Source organism: Topomyia yanbarensis, chromosome 1, assembly GCF_030247195.1.
Source record: "Topomyia yanbarensis strain Yona2022 chromosome 1, ASM3024719v1, whole genome shotgun sequence".
Lineage (NCBI taxonomy): Eukaryota > Metazoa > Arthropoda > Insecta > Diptera > Culicidae > Topomyia > Topomyia yanbarensis.
This window is the reverse complement of record NC_080670.1, coordinates 26,691,494-26,716,022: the sequence shown is the minus strand read 5'-3', so window position 1 is coordinate 26,716,022 and position 24,529 is coordinate 26,691,494. Positions and strand designations below refer to the sequence as shown.

Here is a 24,529-nt window from a genome sequence, read left to right as displayed (position 1 = left end):
GGTATGGAATATAATTACCTATATTGGAACAAAATTTCATTAAAATCAAAGATGGGGTTTTATTGTAAATCGATTTTAAATTTTCAAAATCGATTTTTTTCAGTGTAGGAGGCGATGAATAATTTTTCAAGCTGATTTATTCAAAAATTTGATTCAAAATATGAAATTCCCTCCTACAACATTTTTTGTGTAGAATTTGTCATTTTTAGACTATAGCCTTTTGAAAAAAAAAAATGGTAAAACAAGTTTGACCCTTTTCAAAAGACAGTCTAGATCATTTTTGGAAAAACGAAGTATGCAAAGTAGCTTTTTGTGACAAAGTCTTCATGTACAGAAAGTATCATTAGAATCTGAGAGGGCGCTGCTAGCTGTGAATACGGTTTAGCGCGAAATTCGTCAATATCTAGAGTCTCTCTTGTAATATATTTTAGTATACGAGTCGTTCGTCTACCTAACCTCTACTGAATTTATATCTAATTATTGTGTTGTCTTTTTTTTTTCTCAACGATATTTTTTCTCAACGACAATGACAGCTCGAGGGAATATGCAAGTGGCCCTTCGCTTATAGACACGCATTAGTATATACGAAATTACAAAAGTACCAAAATACGCAACATACAAACGCCCACGCGAAAAAAAAAACGCGAACGATAACATACAAACGCTCAAGCTTTTCATGATAACACAAGTCCGGCAGCAAACGTGATCATTCACACATACCGACGCCCATGATCTTGCAATCATAAAAAAGTCCCCGCGATCAAGTGATCAAGTCAACGTGGTAGCACTTACGGATTTATAAACGTGGTCTCAAGCGCCAACATACAAACGCGCGATTATGAATCGTACCCGTCCGAGAGCCCCCAAATACGGAATTTATATACACTAAACAACATACTTTATGGGACAGCTCGCTTTCTTTCTTCATCTGAACCGTACATTCAAAATTAAACAATAGAATGACGACCCCCACGAGCCTTAAAAATCCCACACGAATGTACAAACGGCTACTCGAATATATGAACGAGTTCAAACGCATTCAAAGTTATACACACTTAAAAATGGCCACGTGATCAAATTCGTTAACATAGAAACACTTGGTCCCTTCGCGGTAATATGAATGCATGCCCATGATCTCGCAAACATAAAAACGCTTCGGAGATTAAGTCAATAAATTAACACTTACGTAAATACAAACGCAGTCTCAAGTGCGATTGTACTCACGCCAGTTCCCACACTATGAAGAATCGGTCACGTTCGAAAGCCCCTACCTTTGGTCCCAGCAGCCCAGATCCATGTCAACGGTCAAATACGGGGAAACTAAGTCTCTTCACACTTAACACCGCGGTTCGCGCGAATATGCAAAGGCTGACACGAATATGCTCGCGGTTATACATGCCCTCGCGATCAAACCCGTTAACATACAATTGCTCGAGCTCTTCGCGATGTGTCACCAAGGCGAACATACAATTGCGGTCATCCACTGAAACCCACGCCCGCGATCTCTCAAGCATGGTGATTAGGTGAACGCTTTAGCACGTAAATTTATAAATTTATTATATTGTAGTGAGTGATTCTGACAGGGAGCCCATCCGAGAATCAAGCTCCAGTTGGTTCAGCATTGGACCGCCCGAATTATTTAAGTTAATTTTATTCTGTCTCTCACACTGAGCCGTACACTGACAATTAAGTATCAGATTCACGGTCCGCGCGCGATCATCCAAGAATATACGCGAATTATAAAACGATTATAAAATCGAATTTATACACGTTGACGTACAAACGCTCGAGTCCTTCGCGTTGATACACACGTCGCGAAGTCACATACTGGAAAAAGACTTATTGTAGCCGGTAACGGGTCTTGCACGAGCCATTTGGTAAAAAAATAGATTTAAGACAACGACAACGATGAATGTCGAAATCCAGAAGCTGCCGGAAGTTTGAACAATTAATTCTCGATTGAAGCAGGTCAGTAATGAAAACAACCTTTGTAGCGCCACGAAGTTGACAGCGGTTCTAGTAGCTTGGAAGGTTCAGGAGGAGCCCATGGTAATAGCTTCTATGCTTGTGGCTGACGATTTGGTAATGAGGTGTCCAAACAACAGCAGAGCGCATATTCGAGAGTAGAGGTGCGATTCAGCGCTTTTAGGCAATGCACATTGACAAGGTTCTTTGTAAAGGAAAACACGAATGCTAAAAGTTTTGAGGTCTTAGAAATAACAAATTCTGTATGATCCTTGAAGATGAGTTTGGGATTTAATTACGGTATTCACAGAAATTTCTCGTTTGAGAACAGTTTGCAAATTTTACATTCAATGGAAGACGCATTTCAAACAATCTATTGCAAAGTTCAGATCGTTAAGGTAGAGTAGAAATATGAAGGGCCCTAGGTGACTTCCCTGAAGAACTCCAAAGCTAAACGACAATTATAACAGCGATTGTTGATCATTTAGTTGAACAAAACCGGCGGAGTTAAAATGGTCCAGTAGCCGCGAAGTCGATGAAGTTAGTGAAGAACATTGGGGTATAAATAATTAGAAGAAAAACGACTATTTAATATGAAAAAAATCGCCTTGTATGATGATTTTGTCATTCGAATCTATTTGACTTGTGGTGTATGAAAGCGAGCGCTAGTGTTGATGAATAAGATCAGAATCCGTAACGCGATCAGGTGAAATGTAAAGTACAGGAATATAAAGCGTAAAATGATTGAGCATGAGGGCGATCCAACGTTACTCAACGCTGGCAACGTTAGAGAGAGACACTTCGAACGCAATGCTATAAGCACTCCACCACTACTCTTCCTAATGCTTTGTTCGTTTCTATCCTGTCCAAACACGGAATAGAAACTTCCAAAAATCTGCTTGCATAACGTATTGCTGTTCAGCTACGTTTCAGTAAACACGTACATATCGTACTACTCACAGGGTTGTCCAATTGCGTTGGGCTGTTTTGTGAAGATGTGATTTCCTGTTCGTAATCTGCAGGATCGTTTAATTTGACTCATTGGGTGGGATTTTCGCAAAATAGCACCAGTTTCCGCTATAAGGCATTTGTTGTGTTCTCCATATATTTTTCGTGCTGCCTTTTTCAAGTAGTTTGTTTAGCAGGAACTGTTTCGATAATGCCAAAAATCTAAATTCTTCGACTAAATATAAGACTAAAATACGCTGAAAGCATTGAAGATGTTCCATTGATATCGTTGGTCTGATGTGCTGTGGTTGACCAGAGTCGCCGTTTAAAGTGTTGAGTAAAACCTCTTATGAGCGAGCTTTTTAAAATTATATACCATAAATAATTCGACATGATGATACGATTTTTTGGTAAATGTAGCGATTTGTCCTGACCCAATACTGCCATTATGGATTGTAATTAATATCAATAACACTGAAGGTAAAAATTGCTCCATCGTAGCTGCATCAGTCAGGCAAGCAATCATTTATATCAATCGCTTTGTTTCTTAACCACAAACAGTACAGTATCGTTACCTCCGGCTACACAACGACGTGAACAAGCCACTAAAAAGGAAAGTGTCCGTACTGCTGTAAAACAAATTTCGACTGACTAAATATGAATCTTTATCTCGACGAACTGACCTGTTTACAGTTACACCATGTGCGAAAATGTGCATTGATAACGTTTAAGAATGTACTCCAGAAAACTGCATTACGAAGAACACCATGCAACACGGTGTTGAATATGGAAACGCAATAAACCAAGATCCACACATTACGGAAAACCATGCACCTAAACCGCGCGCACAGTGGTTCCAAAGCTGAAAAACAGACGGTCAAAACTTTTCACTGTTGTACTGTTTTAATGTTGTACTGTTTTACCGTTTTACTGTTTTACTGTTTTACTGTTTTACTGTTTTACTGTTTTACTGTTTTACTGTTTTACTGTTTTACTGTTTTACTGTTTTACAGTTTTACTGTTTTACTGTTTTACTGTTTCACTGATTTACTGTTTTACTTTTTTACTGTTTCACTGTTTTACTGTTTTACTGTTTTACTGTTTCACTGATTTACTGTTTTACTGTTTTACTGTTTTACTGTTTTACTGTTTTACTGTTTTACTGTTTTACTGTTTTACTGTTTTACTGTTTTACTGTTTTACTGTTTTTCTGCTTTACTATTTTAATGTTTCTTTTTTTCACACTGATTGAAACAATGTTGCCTGCAATAGCCATTAGATTTTCAAATCCATTCTGCGGGCACCATTGTACTTGGTGACGAAGAATATCAATGAAAAAAACGGACCAAAAAACCCATCCACCCACCGCCCGACTCTATTTCCTGCTGTGGCATACTTTGTTCCCTGTTCATGCATTTTTCTCGTTCTTATCCCGCAGACTACTTACTGCGAATTTGTGATCCCGTCAATGTGGCTGGTGTTGTACCGACAGCAGGATGTGAAGGTAATCTGGCGGCCGATTCAACACCAACACCATCACATCAGTTTAGCGATGCTTTGCGAGAGAGCTTTTCAGTATGCGTTGTTTACCTGATTCATGCTCGCACGAGCTAATCGAATCTCATTTGAATCGGAGAGTATCGTTATAAACAGACACACTTACGCGTAAGGAAAATTGTACCTTACGAACGCACGTGGTGCTGGTTAAAGGATAACAGCCAGATTCTGTTTCTCACTTACACACACGCAAAACAATGGTCGTCAATGGCGAAAGATGTAAATTGTAGTAAACAGTAAGCGAGTTAGACACAAAGTACCATTCGTCTCCACCAAAAATGATAAACATTGAACGCTAGGTGGATGATTGATTTTCTATCCTGCCACTGTAAGTCCTAACTAAACAGTCGAATCATCATTTCGTCGGCTAGGTCACCTGGCGACCGTCGGAGAAGTTTGCCCAATTTCGCCAGCCTTGATTGGATTCTGTCGAGCAAACATGACCCACATATTTATGGGGCGCGCAGTGGTAAAACTTGCAGCTTCATCATAGTAGGCAGCAGCAGCAGCGAAAACACTGTCAAAAAAGCGGGGGATTGTCTCACAACTCAACAAAGGGTGTTTTCGAACCAAAAATATAAATGCAAAAGATTGTGTAATGCTGAGCTTTCTAACTCAATCCTATTTTGACACACACACACCCCTCCCCTTCCCTTTCATCATTTTCTTCCAGAATTAAGATATCAGCCCGAGTGCAGCAGCAGCTGGTGCATCCAGCCGAAAAAAAAGTGTTTGTGGTGTGTTGGTTGGTGCAGTACATTAGGCACATGATTCAGTCAGTTTGCCGTTTGCCAGCCGGAATTCCTGTTTGGCAGACACTTCCCTCATCCTTGCTGATTGGGTTGGGTTGGTGGGGTAGCGATTATGCAACCAGCATCATCGCTGCGGAACAAGATTGTGGGTTTATTTTTGTGTTTTATATTTGGGACGCTGAATTTGTGCGAATAAATTAGATTTTGCTAGCTCCGCAAATGGGATTACAACTTGAACCACCCTATGGGAGAGATTCGAGTAAATTCGGTTAGTGATCGTGCGAGGTTTTTTTTGTCGAAATTATTGTTACATGTTTGCAAGCCGTTTTGTTTTGTAGCGAGCGTTACGCAAACACTATTTTTTTTATTAATTCACATGCATGCATCAGTTTTAAGGACAAACATTTGTTTTAAGATGGCTATTAGATTGCATCTCGACAGTAGTGCATCGAGGAGACCGAGAGAGCTTATGAGCCTTTTTTATGTTTTGTAATTTTTCATACTCTGCACCTGCCCATAATAACGATCAACCATGCGTAGCATGCGCGCGGGCGTGGCCGACTGTCGGTTCAACGGACTTTTGCTGTGGGCCCTGTTTGCAGACATTGTTCTACAGCTAAATAGCAGTATTGGAGGATACGGCTTGCAGTGGAGGTCATTGCTTGTCGATTTATCTGTCAACTTCGTCATCGTCCACAGGCTAATTGAAGAAATGTAAAAATAAAAGCCTATTGTAGTACTAATTGTAGTTTTTAATACTAGTGTATAATTGCTATGTGCTAGTCGTGTGTATATGTGTGTGTATATATGTGTTCATCTAAATATTTGTGATAGAATTGGCGTATATGATAAATAGTGGGCAATCCTTCCTATGATTCGTTGGTCACTTTTTGAAAGTGTTTAATTCGTGCATTCGATTCGACTCATTGGGGAAGATCGGATAAGATAAAATAAGGTAAGGTTAATTTACCGACGCCCTTTGCATCTTCTTTCAAGGCTTACAAGTGCTAGTGGCCTTAAATTAGATTCATATTAACACTCACTAACACAATCAAATGCATATTATCTCCTACACACTCACAATCTTTCTTATTTCAAGAGTACAAACGCTCGTGATCTTCGCGATAACACAAACCATAATCATCCACACATACTTACGTCTATGATCTCGCTAGTATAACCACACTCCGGTAATTAAGTGAATGTTTTAGAATCTATCAATACAAACGCGGTCTCAAGCATTAACCCACCGCTAGGGCGATCATGTATCGGTTTTGTCCGTAAGTCTCTACTCTCAGCCCTAGCAGCCTAGGTCTATGCCTTCAGTTGGACCATTGAAAATCACGCTTATATCGACTAGAGAACACATTCCATAATGGCATGTCCGGGTCGTCTAGTAATATGGGGAAACTTCCTCTCTTCTAGCATCTGAACCATACACTAAAAATTACGTATTAGATTCACAGTTTGATCAATTAAAAATACACACGAATATGAGAATGGTCATACGATTATAAAATCGATTTCATGCACGCAAAACTACAAACACGCTAGCACACGCATCAAACACGTTAACATACAAACGCTCGAGCCTTTTGCGATCATCCATGCACACCTGCGCCCGCAATCTCACAAACAGGATGACTAAGCGAATGTTTTAGCACCATTAAATGTACAAACGCAATCTCAAGAGTGAACGTACAAATGTCCGTGTTCTCGCCCGGAAGTCCCTACTCTAGGCCCTAGCAATTAATCGGTTGGACCAATAAAAAATTACGCTCAAATCCACTAGACAACACGTTCCATGCTGACATGACCGGGAACTCTTCTAGTGATATGTAAGAGCTCTCTCTCTCTCTCTCTCTCTCTCTCTCTCTCTCTCTCTCTTCTAGCTTATGAATCGTACACCGAAAATCAAATATCAGAATCACGGTCCAGGCGCGATCATCCAAGAACACACGGTTATAATCGAAAACGTTAACATACAAACGCACGAGCCCTTCGCGATGATACATGCGATCGTGAAGGCTCTATGCCCGCACATATCTGAACCGTACAATGAATATCACATTCAGAATCACGGCCCGCTGCAATTGACCTTAAGCAGTGTTTTAGTGGGTTTAAAATTTCCCATCTCGTCTGCAATTGTAGTGAGTGATTATGAGGGGGAGCCATTCCGGGAACCTAGCTCTACAGGTCCAGTAGGACAACTCTCGAAAAAAAAATGCAAATATTTTCTCAGAACATGCGAAATAAATGGATTGGAATATAAACTAGTTCATTGATGGAAGCAAGGTTTCTTATCACTTTTAGGTGAATATATTGCCTCTACCATTTACGCATTCATACGTAATCCATACATAACGAAACATATTTCACGACGAACAAATTTGTGTGCATTTTTACAATTCGTTTATTTAACCCGGCTCAATGGGCGAGCTTGATAGAGCCATGTGCTTTTTATATATTTCATAATAAAAAAAAATAAGTATTATCATTGAATTCAGCCTACCCAATTAACTACTAGGTGCGCAGATACTTTTCCGTGGCTGTTCATAATGATCTCAAATCCCAAAAATACGGTCAAAATTCTTCTCTGGTTTTCAGTGGCGTTCTCGTGCTTAGATATTTTTAGCAAACTTTTTGGAAGCGGTTGATATCGTATCCCCTGGTTCGCAGGGTACGGCCCTGATCACATAAGCTAGTCGTCGTATGTTCGAGTGCCAGTCAAGAAGCATTTTTAGTGTCGGCGGTTATGATGAATATGTATTATTTTTTTTTATAATAGGAATCAGATGCAAAGTCCGTCAAAAAAGACGGTTAAGTTCTGCTACGGAATGTGGGCACCACGGTTTTGCTTTGCGCTGGTTATCTTTTCTTAGAGGGGAAGTCCCACTTTCAAATAAAAAACCAATAAACAACATTTCTTCCTCCACAACCCCTTATGTATGAGTTGCATTACAAACAGCTCATGTTGAAAAGAAGGGAATAGTTTATTATCTTTAGATTTGCTTTATCCGATATTCGTGTGAATTGTTTTAATCGGGTAGTTTGCCTTCTTTGAAACATGAGTTGTTCGTTATCGTTTTTGTGTTTATTTTAGAAATTGATGTTCGATTTAGTGAACATTTGCAATGTTTCCGACCATTTTTGATTGTTTCACAGCAATGATCTTGGCGATCGGTGCGTCGTTGAAAAACATTATTGCTACTGTTGAAATGATGCCGGATGACCAATGACAAAGAATGCTAATGGCAGATAGTCGCTTATGTTACGTCGGACATGATGGCCGTCAATTAGCAGAAACGCCGTCGAAAGCAAGGATTTCTTACAAGGAAATCTGAGATCCCCCCGATTGATTGTTTTTTTTTTTTCCAGTCGCGGGAGGTAAGCTTGCAAGTAATAGGAAATTCCTACATGCTTCAGGGACATCTCAGGAGCACTAAGATAGTCCGAAACACATCAAACGGTTTCTAAGAACCTCGTAAAAGGATTGCAAGCTGTCGGGGCGAACATAATTTAGCCGACTGCTACTTGACTGAATGGGTCTATTAGCCAAATGGGATATTTGGTCGAATGGATCATTTGGACAAATGCCATTTGACCGAACAGGTCAACTGATCTAACGGATCAATTAACCGAATGCCGTCTGGTCGAAAGCATTTTGACCGAAAGCCTTTTCGCCGAATGAGCCTTTTTTGGTCCAAAAGCCTTTTCGCCGAATGAGCCTGTTTTGGTCCAAAAGCTCATTTGGTCCGCCATATCAGAGATCTTAAGAAGTTTAAACAATATCTTTGAAACTCAGGCTATACAGAGAAGATCTACAAATGCCTACAGATTTTTGACTAACTTCACAATATGCCTATGCCTTTGTGTAGCTCTATGAGCTTCCGGGAAAGTTCACTCAAGAAACTCGTACGAATTCCGGGAATCTTACGATCGTCGGTAAATTTGTCCGGAACTCGTCAAACCCGACCAATTTTCATCAACTACATGAAGTTTTCACGAACTTACAGCATATTATACCCTAGAATACCATACAGATGTGAGGAGAATCTTACGTTCTAAGGAGTTCTTGAAGCTTCTAAAGTATCCGTTGGAATCTAGGGAAGACCTACAAATTACGATTTTTTAGGGAAACAAGCTTTAGTGTAACTCTAGGACATTCAGTGCGCCCCTCCTATCTAGAAGCTTCAAAAAAGTCTAACGGATATCTAACGGAAATTCCTTCCTAGTTCTATAAATTTCAGAGAAGTTTGAAAACTTCTAAGAAAGTGTCGAATTTCAAAAAAAATCAGACTTATAGAATGGTATAGAAATTTCCGGCTTACGAACTTCATAAACTTTCTATCAATTAAAGCTAAGTTTTACAAATTTCAAACATGTTCCTAACAGAATTTTACTAAAATCAGAGAACATGTTGAAGCTCAAAAAAATCCTTACAACTGCACATAAAAAAGATGGTTGGGTATTATTGGATAATAGTTACCCTTACACGAATAATACTATTGTCGAGCATCTGCATGCTTCTCATTCGACTAGCGAACGATGAATAAAGCACAAAAATATTTGCGGGCTTTGTATAACTTATCAATACTCATCCCAATTATTTTATTTACGTGATTTTAATTAGCAATATTCGATTATGGTTCACCATATTGACGGCTCTGCCTGGAACGGACTGCGATCATTCGGATTTCCGCGTTGCTACCGAAAGATTTTCTGACAATCGATTTTGTGTTATTCGTACATACTTCGAAAATGAATACAACACTGGTGCACACTTTACCGATGGATTAGTCCAAACATTGTTTGGTATCGTTCAATGCAATGCAATTTAGTAGCGTTCAAGAACTCTACCTCCTGTTTCTACCGAAATTTTGAAAAGAGCTTAGTCGTAGTCACAACAAAATGAACCTTTTGATAATTCATTCGGCGCATCACCGAATTGATTCTTAGTGCCACCAGGAATCAACGTTCAACGTAGTTCGGGCCACCCATGTCCGATAGCCATTTAGCCGAATGCTGGTGGGTCGAATGCTTTTTATCCGACTGCTATTGAGCAGAAAGGCTCCACTGGCAGAATGGGATATATGGTCGAATAGATCATTTGGACGAATGCGATTTGGTGGAATTGTCTCAATTGACCGAATGGATCAATTGGTCGAATGCCGTTTGGTCGAAAGCATTTCGACCGGAAACCATATGGCAAAATGAATAATTTTGGTCCGAAAGCTAATTGGTCGTAATTCTTGGTAAAAGGAATGCCCGCTCTATTCGACGAAATAACCGTTATTGAGTAATGCATCTGTACGAGCCAATTGCTAACGATAGTAATATTTGTGGCTTCATGTAAGTCTTGTATTTACAGTATTTATAGTTATTAACCTCAATATTCAGAGAATCTTTTCCTTCTTTTTGACATGAGCTGCTCTTTCTATACATTTCTTAAATATATGTCTAAAAAACTGTGCAATATTTATTTCATTTTTTTAGAAGCTTCATAAGGTTTTATTTCATTTTTGAGAGACGGAAAGGTAGAGAAAGAAAGAGATAGATCAAGGGAGAGAAAGCAAGAAGTCTAGATGGGTTACATGTATTCATTTTGGATAAATAGGCATAACCTTTTAAAAAACTACATTGCCATTCAGGTAAAAAGAAACACACCAAACCATCCCACTTTAAAGCAAGAACGATTACAAAATCAATCATCCAATAGGTTTTTGGGTCAATCGGTTGCCTAAATCATTAATTGTTATCGATACCAACGGAGCTATATTTTTCCAAGAAGCCACCACTTGCCGAATCAGCTCTCGTGTTCCCACAATTCAATAACTGAACGTTCCATTTAATGCCGAAAAAAGAAAAGTTCGCCCCTTGCCGAAAGCTTCAACAGTGCGAACGAACACTTCTAAACTAATGACACCCTCGCCCACCACCTCGGTCTCGGGCGGAGTGATGCTGCAGTAGCCCATGACGGGAGGAGTGCGAATGAGGTACACGTGCGTTATCGTCGCAGCTCTTCGCTTCTCTCCACTCCTACGCTCATTCGGTCGGAAGTTTGATTGTGCCACGCGTTACTGTACCGTGCTGCGACATTTCAACCAACGTTTGGCACTCTCTCTCTCTCTGTCTCTTTCTCTCGATGTCATCGGTCCACGCATCGGATCATCAATCAATTCGTGTGCCTAATCTAAAAAGTTGAAGCTTTTTTGCTTGCTTGTGGGTGTCTTCCAGTGTTTGGTTCTTCGAGAAAATTCTTGCTCAATCGAAGATTTCTGTCTATATTTCTAGACGCTCATGTCAAATGGTTCTAAGCGGAAATTAGAGCCTTTCTTTTTCTTTGATTTGCACTAGCGTATTATGGATAGAGTTAAGGAGCAAACGAGTTATCAACGGAAGCGAAAGTAAACAAAGAGAGGCTTTCATTTGTACTTAGGACTCTTTGACATGTTTGTCTTGATTTGTAGTGTACTGCGTTGTATTGTTTATTGGGACTTTGACCTCGATGGGTCGTTCGCTCTGTCTTGTTTTGTAGTTTTTGCTAGTTGTTTTTTTAAAATTATTTTTCCTCTTCATTCATTTCTTCTATTCGTCCATTTTTAGTTATTTTCTTTTAACTTACTAGGCGGTTTAGTTCCACTTACTAGGCGATATATTTTTTTTATTAAATCTTACTAAATATCTTAATTGTCCTTGTCAGAGAACACAACCACTCTGGTTTCAGCCGTGGCGCTTCCATATATTTGATTGAACCCCAAGGTCCTCTCTCTGCATAAGGGAAAACTCCGAAGACAATAAATTACTGTCACTACCCTCGGCCGAGGTGAGCCCGTCGAAACGAGCAGACATAATTCGTGAAAACGTGGTAGAAAAAATGAGTTTTTGATCGCAGATTATAGGTAGAAGAAAGGATATCAAGAGGGAAGACCGTTTGTCAGCACTGAAAACCGATCAGTGTAAAACCCTTCACCACAGGATGCCTGCCAGCCAGCCAGAGCCTGTCTTACCCTGTTCCCGGATGATGATAGTTCTTCTGACCGAATTCCGATAAGCGAACTCGGGGAAATAAGTTCAAGGTATGTCAGCTCTACTCTTCTACAGTTCAAGTTTCGATTGAACGATGATGGAATGTGAACGGATGAATCATAGGACTGTTTATTATTTTTTGCCAAAGTGTTGGCCCAAAGAAAAGAAAAGTTATCGTATATCTTTTCCACTGCCGAATTGTCCCATGTTCCAATCAGCCTACTTTCTGTCACTACCTTCGACAGGCAGCAATTGAAACGAACTGAAAAAACGATCTAACAGTCAGATGTAAAACCTCACATTTTATATATTACACTTCGACGTGGCTTGACAGCCCACCAATAGTCTCGCCAAAAGTACTAACCGAACTATTTATTCATTTATCTGTGGCCCTGGAGCCAAACTATAAACGACTTCTGCGGCGCGAAACATATTTCTGCCGACATCGATCTACCCGTGTCGGTACGACACCTGCATGGAAGGAGAGACCCCCCTTTTGCCTCACTCAAAAACCGAAATCGGTGTGTCAATTGTGACAAATCGGTTGAAAATAGAGTTGAGAGTTTTCACATCCGTGTTCCACTTTCTGCCGATCCGACACGTGCTGAAAAGGAGGTGAAATAAGCGGAAACTACTAACTGACAGAGGGATGCCGGTTCGGTTGCCTGTCACGGTCAAGCGCCTCCGTTTTCGTGGAAGTGATATACAGGATATGTGTTGAAATTGTTTGCTGAGTGATGTGTCGAATATGGTCCAGCGATTCTGTTGGGGGTAAGGGGTGTTGAAACGGTTTTGCCACGTGGATAGTGGCCGCATTGCTTTCAGATTTAAACTGAAATTAGTGGAATTATTTCTGTCGAACTGTCTGACATTCGATTTAGCGAAGTGGATTTCTCCATGCTTCTGAAGTCCGCAGGAGCTAGTTGGATGTCATTTCCGATTTGTTGAGTTCATTTGGACCACAATTGGCCCATTTGAAGAAACACTAACATACCAAGTCCTATCATCATTTAGTTGATACCAACTCCACCAAATTACTCGCCCCGAAGCCGTCGGCCATAAAAAGGGACGCTTGATGGAACCATAAATGCAATTTATTTGCCACCTAGTCTATTCAGTCTATAGATCACGCGAGTACGCAGTACCTTTATTGCAGGCAGGCGTCATTAACTTCGGTTCCGTTTTTTTCCTACCCTTATTTACTCTTTCGCATAGCAATTGAAATTGATTCATTGCCTTCGGGTTGTTGTGTTTGTTTTCTTCGTGGGGCCATATAGGTTGATAGTGATCGCACGCATCCACCGTATCTCGTTGCCGGGGGCAACGAGCGGTGTGGCATGCTTTGTTCATGCAGAGCTGAGCTCGGATTGAAAAAAAATTCTAGGAAAAAGCTATTTCATGTGTACCTCATATGGGATTTCAATACTCCGTATTGCGACAGATTTTTTATTGTTTTCTAGTTCAGTTCGCGGTGCTTTAATTGTTCATATACCCAGGTATACTGGTTCTAACGTTGTTGGATACGACATCGTGGTACATGTTGTCCTTCATAATGCAGTTTTCCGCCTCGACTATTTCCCAGAACGTTATCAGAACACAATTGCGCACATGGTGAAGGTGTACATGGAACGCTCAATTAAGCTCCATTTTCAATCTAAGTATCTGTTTCGCTTCGTACACTGTTAATATTAAAGATCGCTAGTTTCGCTCAAATTGAAAATCCCGGAAAACCCAATTTCCCAAAGACTGATTGTCGCTCATTTCTTGTTAATTCGAACCGTCCATCTTGAGCTGTAGATTTGTAAAAACAGTTGACGCTAGGTGGCTGAAGGCAACAGACGGAGCATCTATTCAGTAGATTTTATATCAAGACAATTTTTAAGAGCTCTGACTTGGTTAGCGGGTTGTTGATTACGCAGCATATCATTAGATTTGAATAACCAGTCCAAAAGCCGTCCCGACATTCCTTTCCTATTAAAGGTTATTAAACATTCTTTTGCCATTTGCTATCGGTAGCTTCCAGCCAAGAAAATATTAGTGACCACATTTTTGCTTTACTACCCTCTGAATCGTCTTTCAATTTCTGTCTCTTCTTCCGCGCTCTAAAAGTTTTCCTTTTACGCCCGGTAGACCCTGTAGACTCATGCATAAATGAGCTCTTCTGAAAAAGACATACTGCTGGCTGATACTCAAATGTACGTCAAACAAGATTCGTCTCCTACTTTCTGTTGAAAGTCACACACATTGTACTCAGTCGAACCATATCTGATCTTTCGGATTCAAGATAATCCGCAAAGTATTCTAAAAATTTCGAAGATAAGTTCAACATTGTGATAAAGCAAGTATATGACGTTACTAGCAACAAGCATTTTATAAAAAACAACCGAGTCTACACACCCACCCACACAGTCGAGATCGACGGCGCGGTCATCGATTCGAGTTTATTTGATGCTGATCTACTGAACCACAGGGTTTGCTGTTTCAAGGATCCCTAGCTCCAGCGAACGAAGATTTTGAATGGCGAAGGCCCGGTGTGTGTCAACTGCGTAGAGAATCTTTAGGTTTGCTGAAAAGCATGCCTATTGTGGAGAGAATCCACTTAATCTATTACCATGCCCCGCGTTCAAACTGTGTTCGGAGAATCCGGAGAACATTATATTCTCTTGGGCCAAGAAGAAGGTCCTCCTCGTTGGGATATCTGTTACTGCACACCAAAACTATACGCCTATGAGATTCCTTGTAAAGGCTAAACATTTTCTCTTGAGAGGCCACCAAATATAAAAGCTCGAGAAATGGCTAATACAAATTCTAAGCAAACAGCCACTGATCCTAGAAAACTGAGTTCAAACGAGTTTCCAGTGCGCTTTCAGGAACACCAAAGATCTCAAACGGTTCGTCATTTCAACCAGAAATTCAACCTAGCGTAGGACTGGATGGACTTATGATGGGTATCGGTCACTTTGTGTTATTGCGAAACTCCTCTCGGCACCGAGGAACCTTCAACTCTCACAAAATGGTGAGGGTCTTTTTTCTCGATTTTTTATTTCGATTATAGATGTTTGAACCTTCGGGTCATTCGCCTTTGTACGGGTTAACAAATCTCGGGGAAAGGGGGAGGCGAAGCGTGATCTTCTGGTCGAACAATGATTCATTGTTCCAATTGTACCCAGATTTTGACTTATTTTATGATTATTTTATGAACTAGTACACGATATCAGCGACCCCGCATAGGGTTGGTGTCCTCGGCGAGGGCCAACCCGTACAAACTACGGCTCTGAGTGTTGACTTTAAAATTTTACACAAAAGGCCACCGTTTGCGACGAAATGTGTTGTGGTGGGAAAGCGTGTAAATGATTAGAGAACCAATACAAACTGAACGAACGAAAAATGTTTGGAAGCACGGTGAAAGATTATTTTTTAAATGAGGCAGAAAATAATCTTGGACATGTTTAATATATTAATCAAATTAAGGTAGAATTGATGGAAACTGTGTAAGGTTAAATTAAGGTAGAGTTGAAGAAAATTTGTTCTTCTGAGTAAGACACAACTGATGCCAAAATGGTTGTCGAACAAGCTTCGCAATCGAAGTCTCCGACTTTCTGTAGAATATCATACACATTAAACTCGTTCGAACCATATCTGATCCATTAGATTAGATAATTTGCTAAGTATTCTAAAAAGATCTACATTGTATTATCCTATCTAAAGCAAGCCAACGACATTTCAGGCGACATGTATTTTGTAAAATATTACTGCGTCTGTATGCCTGCCCACAAGGTTGAGATCGACGGCGTGGTCATCGCTTCGAGTTTATTTGGCATTGACCTACTGAAGAACAGATGTTTGCTGTTTCAAGGATCCCTGGCTCCTGTGAGCAAAAATTTGGAATGTGAAAGGCCCGGTGTGACAAGTGCGCAGAGAATCTTTTGGATGACTTTTTGAAGACAGTACAGATTCGGTCTGTTTTCTTATCTTGCTCAGTATATAATAGACCTGTGCGCCGCCGCGCCACGCCGCCGATAATTTTTAACGTACGGCGACGCCGAACGGTAGATCGGCGGCGCGCCGCCGAAGTATTTTTCCCGCGCCGACAATTCGCGAGCTCTAAAATTATTGGTTCATAACTTTATCCACAAATCTAGGAACATTGTCTATGGACCGAATATACGACGTTAACTGATTCATGATTTATCACGTCTTGATAATTATTTGGTATTAGTGGTCGTCAATTGGATTACAAAATTAAAATAATCTTGATATTTTCTCTAAAACCACTACACGACACTCGCTATTTAATTCAAAGATCCATTCTTGCTTCGTCAACTGGTTATGATTGTGAGCATATAAGTTTCAATTCACCATTCGTGTGCGTGAAATGGTCCACAAATTAAAAAAAAACTTCCACTTTCAAGATATATGTGCGTGAAATTTACGATTATGTGCCTGATCCTAATCTTTGCACCTAATCAATTTCACTGGAACGCAGTGTATTATTCATTGATTTTTAACCGATTCTTAATTCCTAATATGCTACACACGATTCATGTCCGTGAAATAATTTATAAAACTATAAGACATGTGACTCTGTGTAAAAAATCCAACGGTAAGCTCAAGACTAAAATATCACGATAACACGACGAGAATTTACGAAAATCCTTGCACGTCGTTCTATTCTTGACTGTTTTAGTCAATAAAGTTAATAAAAATCAATGTTTCATCGAGTTAAGAATTAGAATCATAAAAATATTAAACATTCAGACACAACCACCTACTAAACATTTGAGTATAATGTCATCTTTTTTTTGCGTGAACTAGTTTTGTGAAAACATAAAAATTATTTTCAATACGTGGTTTATTTATAATTGATTGAATCGTTACCTATTTTAAAAAAAATTTCTCGAAGAATAGTTGAGCAAAGTGATCTTGACTTTTCGCGACGCTGGTGCACAGATGTGGCGATGCAGAGGGTAAGATTTCTAGTCTCATAAATTATGCATCGTATGATCTAGCCCCACTCAAGAAAGATTTTCAGTGATTTGCACCAGCCCGGTATCACAGACAAATAAGACGTAACACGAGATGAATTTTCATCACTCGTAGAAAAAAAGGTCGATTTCAATTACAAATCGGTGGCGTTAGTGAAGAGATTTTGACACAGAGCTAAATGCGTTACTTAGTTTCCGCACCCACCTGAAAACGTTACGGTCTTTTTAATCTAATGCAAACCAAAACAAACAATATGGGCCGGAAATGTGAAATTCATTCTTGTCGCAGTGCCCAAGGTGGGAGTTGTTCACAACCATTTCTTAAGTTACAACACGATGCCAATCGATGACTAAGCACATAACAGTATGTTAGTAATTTAATTGATTCGGTGTATCGAATGTATGCAATGGATTAGAATTTGTTGGTCCCCGGAACTGCTGGAGAAATTGGCGGGATGCAGGTGCTACGAAAACTAGAGATACGCTCAGGCCATTTTCAATCAGACTTGTTTAGTGATCAGTTTCAACCTAACAGGAGCTAACACGTCAAGTCGTGGAATGATTATGATTGATAGTAACTGTATATTTAGGTTTCGTCAGGGTGTAGAAATGTATGGTTGCAGCACATCGAGCATACTTTGGACTCAAGATAGAAGCAGATCGTACGTTTACCAGGGAATCGTATTCCTTATCATTGTGGCGATTTTGTACTTACAAGAAGTAAAAGTAAACACCAGCCTGGAAAATGAAGTAATGTGTCTACCTTGAAAGGTGTCCTTACACGATCATTAAAAGTGACATTTCTGCGCAGTAATACCAATAATAACGCCTCGTGTTAGGGTACCTGATATCTGCGGGATTCTAAAAGAGCGATGGTAAACAACCCAGGAACAACTTGACAGATAGTGCTTGTTTTATATATGCACCACCGATTTGATGGTGGCGCTAGTATGCCTTCTCTGTATGAGTACCACGAACAACGAAACGAAAAAGTTGCAAGAGAAAAGCGTGTTTCGTTACGTGTGTTATGAACGCCGTCAATGCGGCTAGAACAACATTTAGAAAAAGCTTATTCCAAAATGTGAATAAAGAAAACTATTATTAGAGAATAAATTTATCCCTAACTGAAAACCATTAGCAAAGTTACATAAATCTTATTAATATTTAGCTGGAAGTCTGTTTTTAACAACCGGCTCTCTCACTTCCTAAACATGTTTTGGATTTCTTGTTGTGTGAAGTTTGAAATCGTTAAATCATTGGTGCTTTTTATCTCGAGAATCGTTAATGAAAAACATTTTGGCAAATGAAAGTACACCACCACCAAGCTTAACAATTCGTTTTGAATAGAATTTGTGTTTTTATCAGAATTCTAGCAGCAAAAAAAAAATCACCATATCACCCCCAAAATTTGCTTATGAATTCAATATATTGGAGCTGTCAATTGTCCCCGGGCTTACGGTAAAGATGACTAAATAGAAACAAAAAAACAATGAAACGACAACAACAATTAATTTCCTCAAACAAAACAAATTTTTTTTTACCGTTGCTTAATTTCCCAAATATAGAACAATAAATAATTATTATGGGTCATTGAAATACAGTCGTTACTCTGCATTCTTCAAATTTGTCCATTGCAATCATTATTTCATGCGAAGTCGTAGTATGCGACATCGACAATTTTTCTATTTCGTTCTTAAAATTTTACAACTGTAAAAATAGTTCCACCTTTCATTTATTATCTTGCATTTGGCAAGCAGGGTGGGCACTATTGGAGTTTCAGTTGAAACAAAATTCGATATGGTTGCGAGAATAGGGATCTTTAATTTGGAAAAATTGTGCCAGTTTTTCATATGTATTGGTAGCGGGTGTCCTTACGAGTACACTCATATCATTCTTAAACCTTAATTATTCTTTTATGATTTTTAAATTAAAAAAAAAAAACAAATTAAATTCAACCAGCAAACTGATAGTTGTCCTACTAAATGACGTATCTGCAAATATCTCGTTCGCCTCATTGTTAACCGGGACAGAACCCCACACAGCATGATCTGGTACTTTGTCAATCCGCTAGCAGCCTGCCATTCAAGTTTCATCTGCAAACTATGGTAGATCTGATAAGGCAACCTATAGAGTCTTGCAAGTCGCATGGGTTTGGATGTGTTATTGTCCTAAAAGGAAACAAACTAAAAAATGTTTTTTTCAATAGTTTCGGGCCAAAAAATTTAAAAATACCTGAGATATTAACTCACGGTACTAATCTGCATCAGAATATACCTTAACCCGCACACCCCTAAAGATCCCTATTACATTTTGTGCAATGTGTTCAACAGATGTCGCTAGTACATCGTGGGCGATGATTTTTTTAGATTTTCTTTAAGCTGTAACGTTTGTTTGTATGTATGAAGTCTGTTACAATAGAAACCGAAAATTTAGGAAAGGAATTGTACAGCCAAGAATTTTTTTTAGTTACATAGGCGTCAATATTCGTCACGCCGACACACGCCGGCGCGCCGCCACCGGTAGGATCCAACGGCGTGACGCCGCCAACGCCGCCGCCGCCGGCCAAAAATGTCGCTTACGCCGCCGCCGATTAAAAATGCATCGGCGCACACCTCTAGTATATAAGTCTCATTGACCCAAGCAAAATCATTCGTTACGCAGAATAACATGGAGCACGTCATCGAATGCAATGACCTTGTATACAGCATCCCAGACGACGACGATAACAAACACATAGCAAATTGCGGAGAAATGAATAACGTTAAGGATGATCCTTAGAGAAACTGCTTTCGCAGGTATTCACAACAGTGCTCTTCTGGTGAGAATACAAAACAAAGAATTTGGAGCGTGGCAGTAACAAATGCTAATTCAACAACGATAGCGACCATGAAACCAACTGCTATTTGTAACAGCGAAGTAAGAATGATTGTGCCTAGTAGTAAATTCGTTCTTGCTGAAAGGATCTGATCAAATCACGCCCCTTCCGGATGTCGTAAAACGATTCGATGAGTATCGTGAAGCAGTTTCATTAGATATTCCCGAGATTTTCCTTCCAACTTCGGATCATCAGCGAAGATCAGCACTGCCAAAAGCTTCGGTGGAAGGATCGAGTTTCCAGGAATATCCCGTCGGCTAATGTCATGCAAGTGCTAACGTTCTGGTCGCCAAGTAATGCATAATATGTGAAAGATGAAAGCGCAGGACGGTTTAAGGACCAGTTTCCGGAAGCTGTAGTGTGGTATACGAAGAAGAGGCCGTGTAGCACGGATGTACGGTTCATACACGCCGAAGGTGGCTTCGAGATCCAAGAATCAATATCCGACTCAAAAAAGAATGCCATGGGTGAATATACCTGTTTGCAGAAGGATTCGAATAAGTCTAGCAAACTGGCAACCATGATTACCCTTCAAAAAATTTAGCGCTCTGGTGTCGGTTGGGACGAGGCGATACCCGTTCAACAACCTACGCTACATCACCTACAAAACGACTAGCCGTTCTTGAAAATGCAGATTACTCTGGAAAGTGGAGTAAGCATATCCGGACCTCTTAGAAAGTATGAGTAAGTAGCAACGCCGTTCACTGATGCTGCGGCAATCCACACAGGACACACCTTACCTGACTTCTTCGGATGTACCACGACATTCAAAAGTGGGTATCACGCAGCAATTCGCGGCGCAACCTTGCTGCACGTGTCGTTTGACTTGATGTACTGACGTGCGTATTTCATCAAGTTCGAATTCTTTTTCAGCCTCACGGTCCAGAACCATCGGATAGCTATCAGAGAATCGTCGCATACCTCAGAAATCCCATTTAGAAGCGATCGCTAGCTTTATGGTCGAACCAAGTATCTCTGAAGTCTTTTTCTCGTCCACGGTTCTGCGAAGATCGTAATTGCTGTCTCATCCAGTATGTACTAGTCGGTTCCCCAAGGTCCTAAGTGCGCCACTCTTTGGACAGTCCTGCCAATGCTTCAAATTCCTTGATTGGCCGAAATTCTACACCCCGTTTATATTTTTAGGTGACTTCTGGGAAACCGCTTTATGGGCAGCTAGTTAATCTTTGGGGAGACGTCCAACGGTACACCCCGACCTGTTTCCGTATTCAATCAGCTTCACCAGCTCTCACATCTTCGTTGACAACGAACGGCACCTGAACCAATCTTCTTCTAAATACTCGCAGCACTATCAACAGTTTGCCGATATCCTTGCTTTGAAAAGGCTCCGCGATAATCCTGTAGCATCAACTCTTCTACGTTCTATTCATGTTTGAATATTAGGCACCTACAACTGCTTCATATTTGTTTCTACGCCTTATCCCTCCACATTCGCTATGCCCTTCCTTCATCTGTCGGCATAACAGCTACTTCGCTGCATCGGCTAAATCCCGGCTAGTGGACCAAAGTAAAGTTTGGTGACGCCCACCTAGATTGGTTCTACAGTTCAGAATGACGCCCAGCCCCCAGACCATGGATGAAGTGCTAAAAATGCTACGACGCAAGAGTTAAATTGTACACCTAAAGTCTTTATTACAATTTCATAGAAAGCACCTGTGGTAAGATTGGTGAACTTGGCATTAGACTCGCAAGACCTGAATTTCTTCACAGCTAACCATTGAATAATAAATAACTTGATAAATTAACTGTTATGGCAATTGTATAATATTGTTGAAAAGCTTGAAATATCCTTACAAAATAAAGAATCCGTAGTTTCGCTTTTCATCCACAATTCTACCTTCGAATCGAAGACGATAGAATTTCTGATACGTTGTGTTGCCGGATTGTGACAGCGTCGTTGAGAGTCCAGACGACAACCATGAGAATCACTTGGGGTTTCCCTCAAGGAGGAGTGCTGTCATCCTTTCTGTGGCCCATTGTACCGGACGGAATCCTCAACGAATTGGGAGGTTCGGAATTACACAACCGACATTTTTTTATTTCGATTATAGAGGTTTTAACCTTAAGGTCATTCGCCTCTTCGGGTTATAAAATTCTCTAATGAAAAATTTCTAACCCCAGGTGTGCTGCGTACAAGGCAATCGATTTACCAACTACATTACGCTCACTCCACAACCGACATTGTCAGCACTGCATTAAAGCTGTTTTAATCGTAGGATGGCAATGGTGTAAAACCTAAGACGAAGGAAAAGGAAAGACATTCTGAATTCACATATCCGTAATTCTTCATACATACGTATTAAAGCAACGTTTCTAAACAATGAAGATTGTAAACCTCTTCTCTCAAACGTTTTGTTAGAAGACATTGATTACCAAACATCATTAGACATTTGTTATTTGTTTCAAATTTCCACATCATCCCCCTTTATATTAGCTACATTTCATAAAGTCTGTCTTACTTGACCGTGCAGTGATTCCGGTTCAGCACTCATTTCTGATCATTTAACTGTTCATCTAACGGGATTTCCAATATACACTTCGCTTATGCTATGCTGCACACTAGCTTTCCATCCCTACCGATTGTTTTCCTAGCAGGATTTTTCCATCCACACCGATGACACCGGAATGTGATAGGATAGGGAGGCTGTTCAATCTGTCATTCCACTATCAGTAATCTTCCGTTCTCCCGCTCCCGCATACGCTCACGATTACGAACACACACACACATTAACTCTGTCACTTCGTTGTTCGCTCTTTTGTTTCTGCTCGCCTGCTACGATGCGTGCGGCGTGAGTGATTGAGTGAGAAAGCGTGCGTGTGTATAAGTGTGAAGCATCACTTTTGGCCCAAATCCGGATACTTCCGTCTCACTCACACACGGTTCACGCCTTCTTTTGATTTCTTCAGATTTTCTTCGATATTATGAAACCTTTACGGGCACTTTCCCTTTATTTTAAGATGGATCTTAAGCAAAAATCTCCAATTTGCATCCTTCGCTGGTTCTGGTTCCCATTTCACACTCTGCTCGAACTCAAACTAACTCTTTCACCGAATTCATCTTTTAGATACAAAAAGGAGGATCTGGTGCCTCGACCCTAAAAATGTGCCCAATTTTTCTTACCCGTACGATTCACTGCACTTGACCGAACCCGTCTCGAAGCGCCCTGTCAAACGTGGATCTTCTCCATCCAAAGTAAACCACCGCCACACTCAGTTTGGCTTTGCTATTCCCTTCCTGCAGAGGATCGATTGTTTTGCACGTCCTTTTTGCACTTTTGATTCCGGAACAATTTTCCCCACAGTCCCGATTTTGTGTGGCCAGCAGTTCGGTTCAGTTCCCGTCTGTTTCCTTTAACGGGGCTGTGCCAAACTCCCCACACAATCAGTGAACACACGGACACGGACTCCTATCCTAGCGAGGAAAAAAAATGATTTTTTCCAAGCCCTCTAGACCTCCGACCGACGAAACTTGCTCGCGCGACACACACACTCTCTCTGACTGGACTCGTTACGACTCTGACTGGCTCTGGAATTGCAATTCTTCCTCTGATGAACCGTACGCCCATAAGAAAGGAGATTCCTCGCAGCAGGATGCTCCCGATGTGCCTGTGTCAAGTGTCAAAAGCGTAACGTTTCGTGTCCGCGGTGTTATCACTGGCTCTTGCTCTCTTTTCAGCTCTCTCTCTCTCTCTCTCTCTCTCTCTCTCTCTCTCTCGGCAAACTCACTTTCCACTGCTCGAAAGATGCATGGTGTAGTGATACTTTTGATGGGAGGATTAGGGTTTCCCATAGCTTACTTCGATCACGGTGGATCGACCCACCGGTGAATCGCGTTCGCATGGTTTAAGCGCGACTCAGACGATACATCAGCTTCCGTCAACGTCAACGGAACGTCACCGTTCCGTCAGGATAAGTTAAATACTTTTCTCTTGCGCCCGTTCACACGTGCCGTACGTCAAAACGTTTCGTGCCGTTGATGTTGTGTGTGAATGCCTCCATTTAACTGAATGTAACTTATCCTGACGGAACGGTGACGTTCCGTTGACGTTGACGGAAGCTGATGTATCGTCTGAATCGTCCTTTAATGTACATTATTATGATGTAACTATTGGCAACGTGATTCAACAAACGGTTATTTCAGGTTGAAAACTATTAACTCGAGAACTGGTTTCTTTGTATCGAATAGAAAAACAAATATTTTTACGTTCTTTCGAAACAAACTCCACCGTACTGTTATGAGGCGTGAAAGCACACGGAATATCCCCTCTCACAACTGATGATGATAGTCGCTCGAGAAATTGGTCCACGGTGAAGTTCATTTGGGAGCGGTTACGAACGTAGCAAAGTTTCGTTTACATTTTACATATCTCAAACCAACGCAAACAAGAGCGAAGCGGCAG

General features: G+C 40.5%; 1 protein-coding gene across 11 annotated transcripts in view; it reads right to left on the bottom strand.

Moving 5' to 3' along the window:
- The window catches only part of LOC131677148 (cubilin), a 237,919-nt gene extending 214,252 nt beyond the window's left edge, over positions 1-23,667 (bottom strand). For 4 of the 11 annotated variants that reach the window (XR_009303288.1, XM_058956805.1, XM_058956809.1 and 1 more), the window contains exon 1: positions 23,251-23,666. The gene's annotated coding sequence lies outside the window, so the exon portion shown is untranslated. Of the gene's footprint in view, positions 1-23,250 lie in introns of all 11 variants that reach the window. The other 7 variants (XR_009303286.1, XR_009303287.1, XM_058956810.1 and 4 more) reach the window with 3 other exon arrangements.
- Positions 23,668-24,529: the final 862 nt, after the last annotated feature.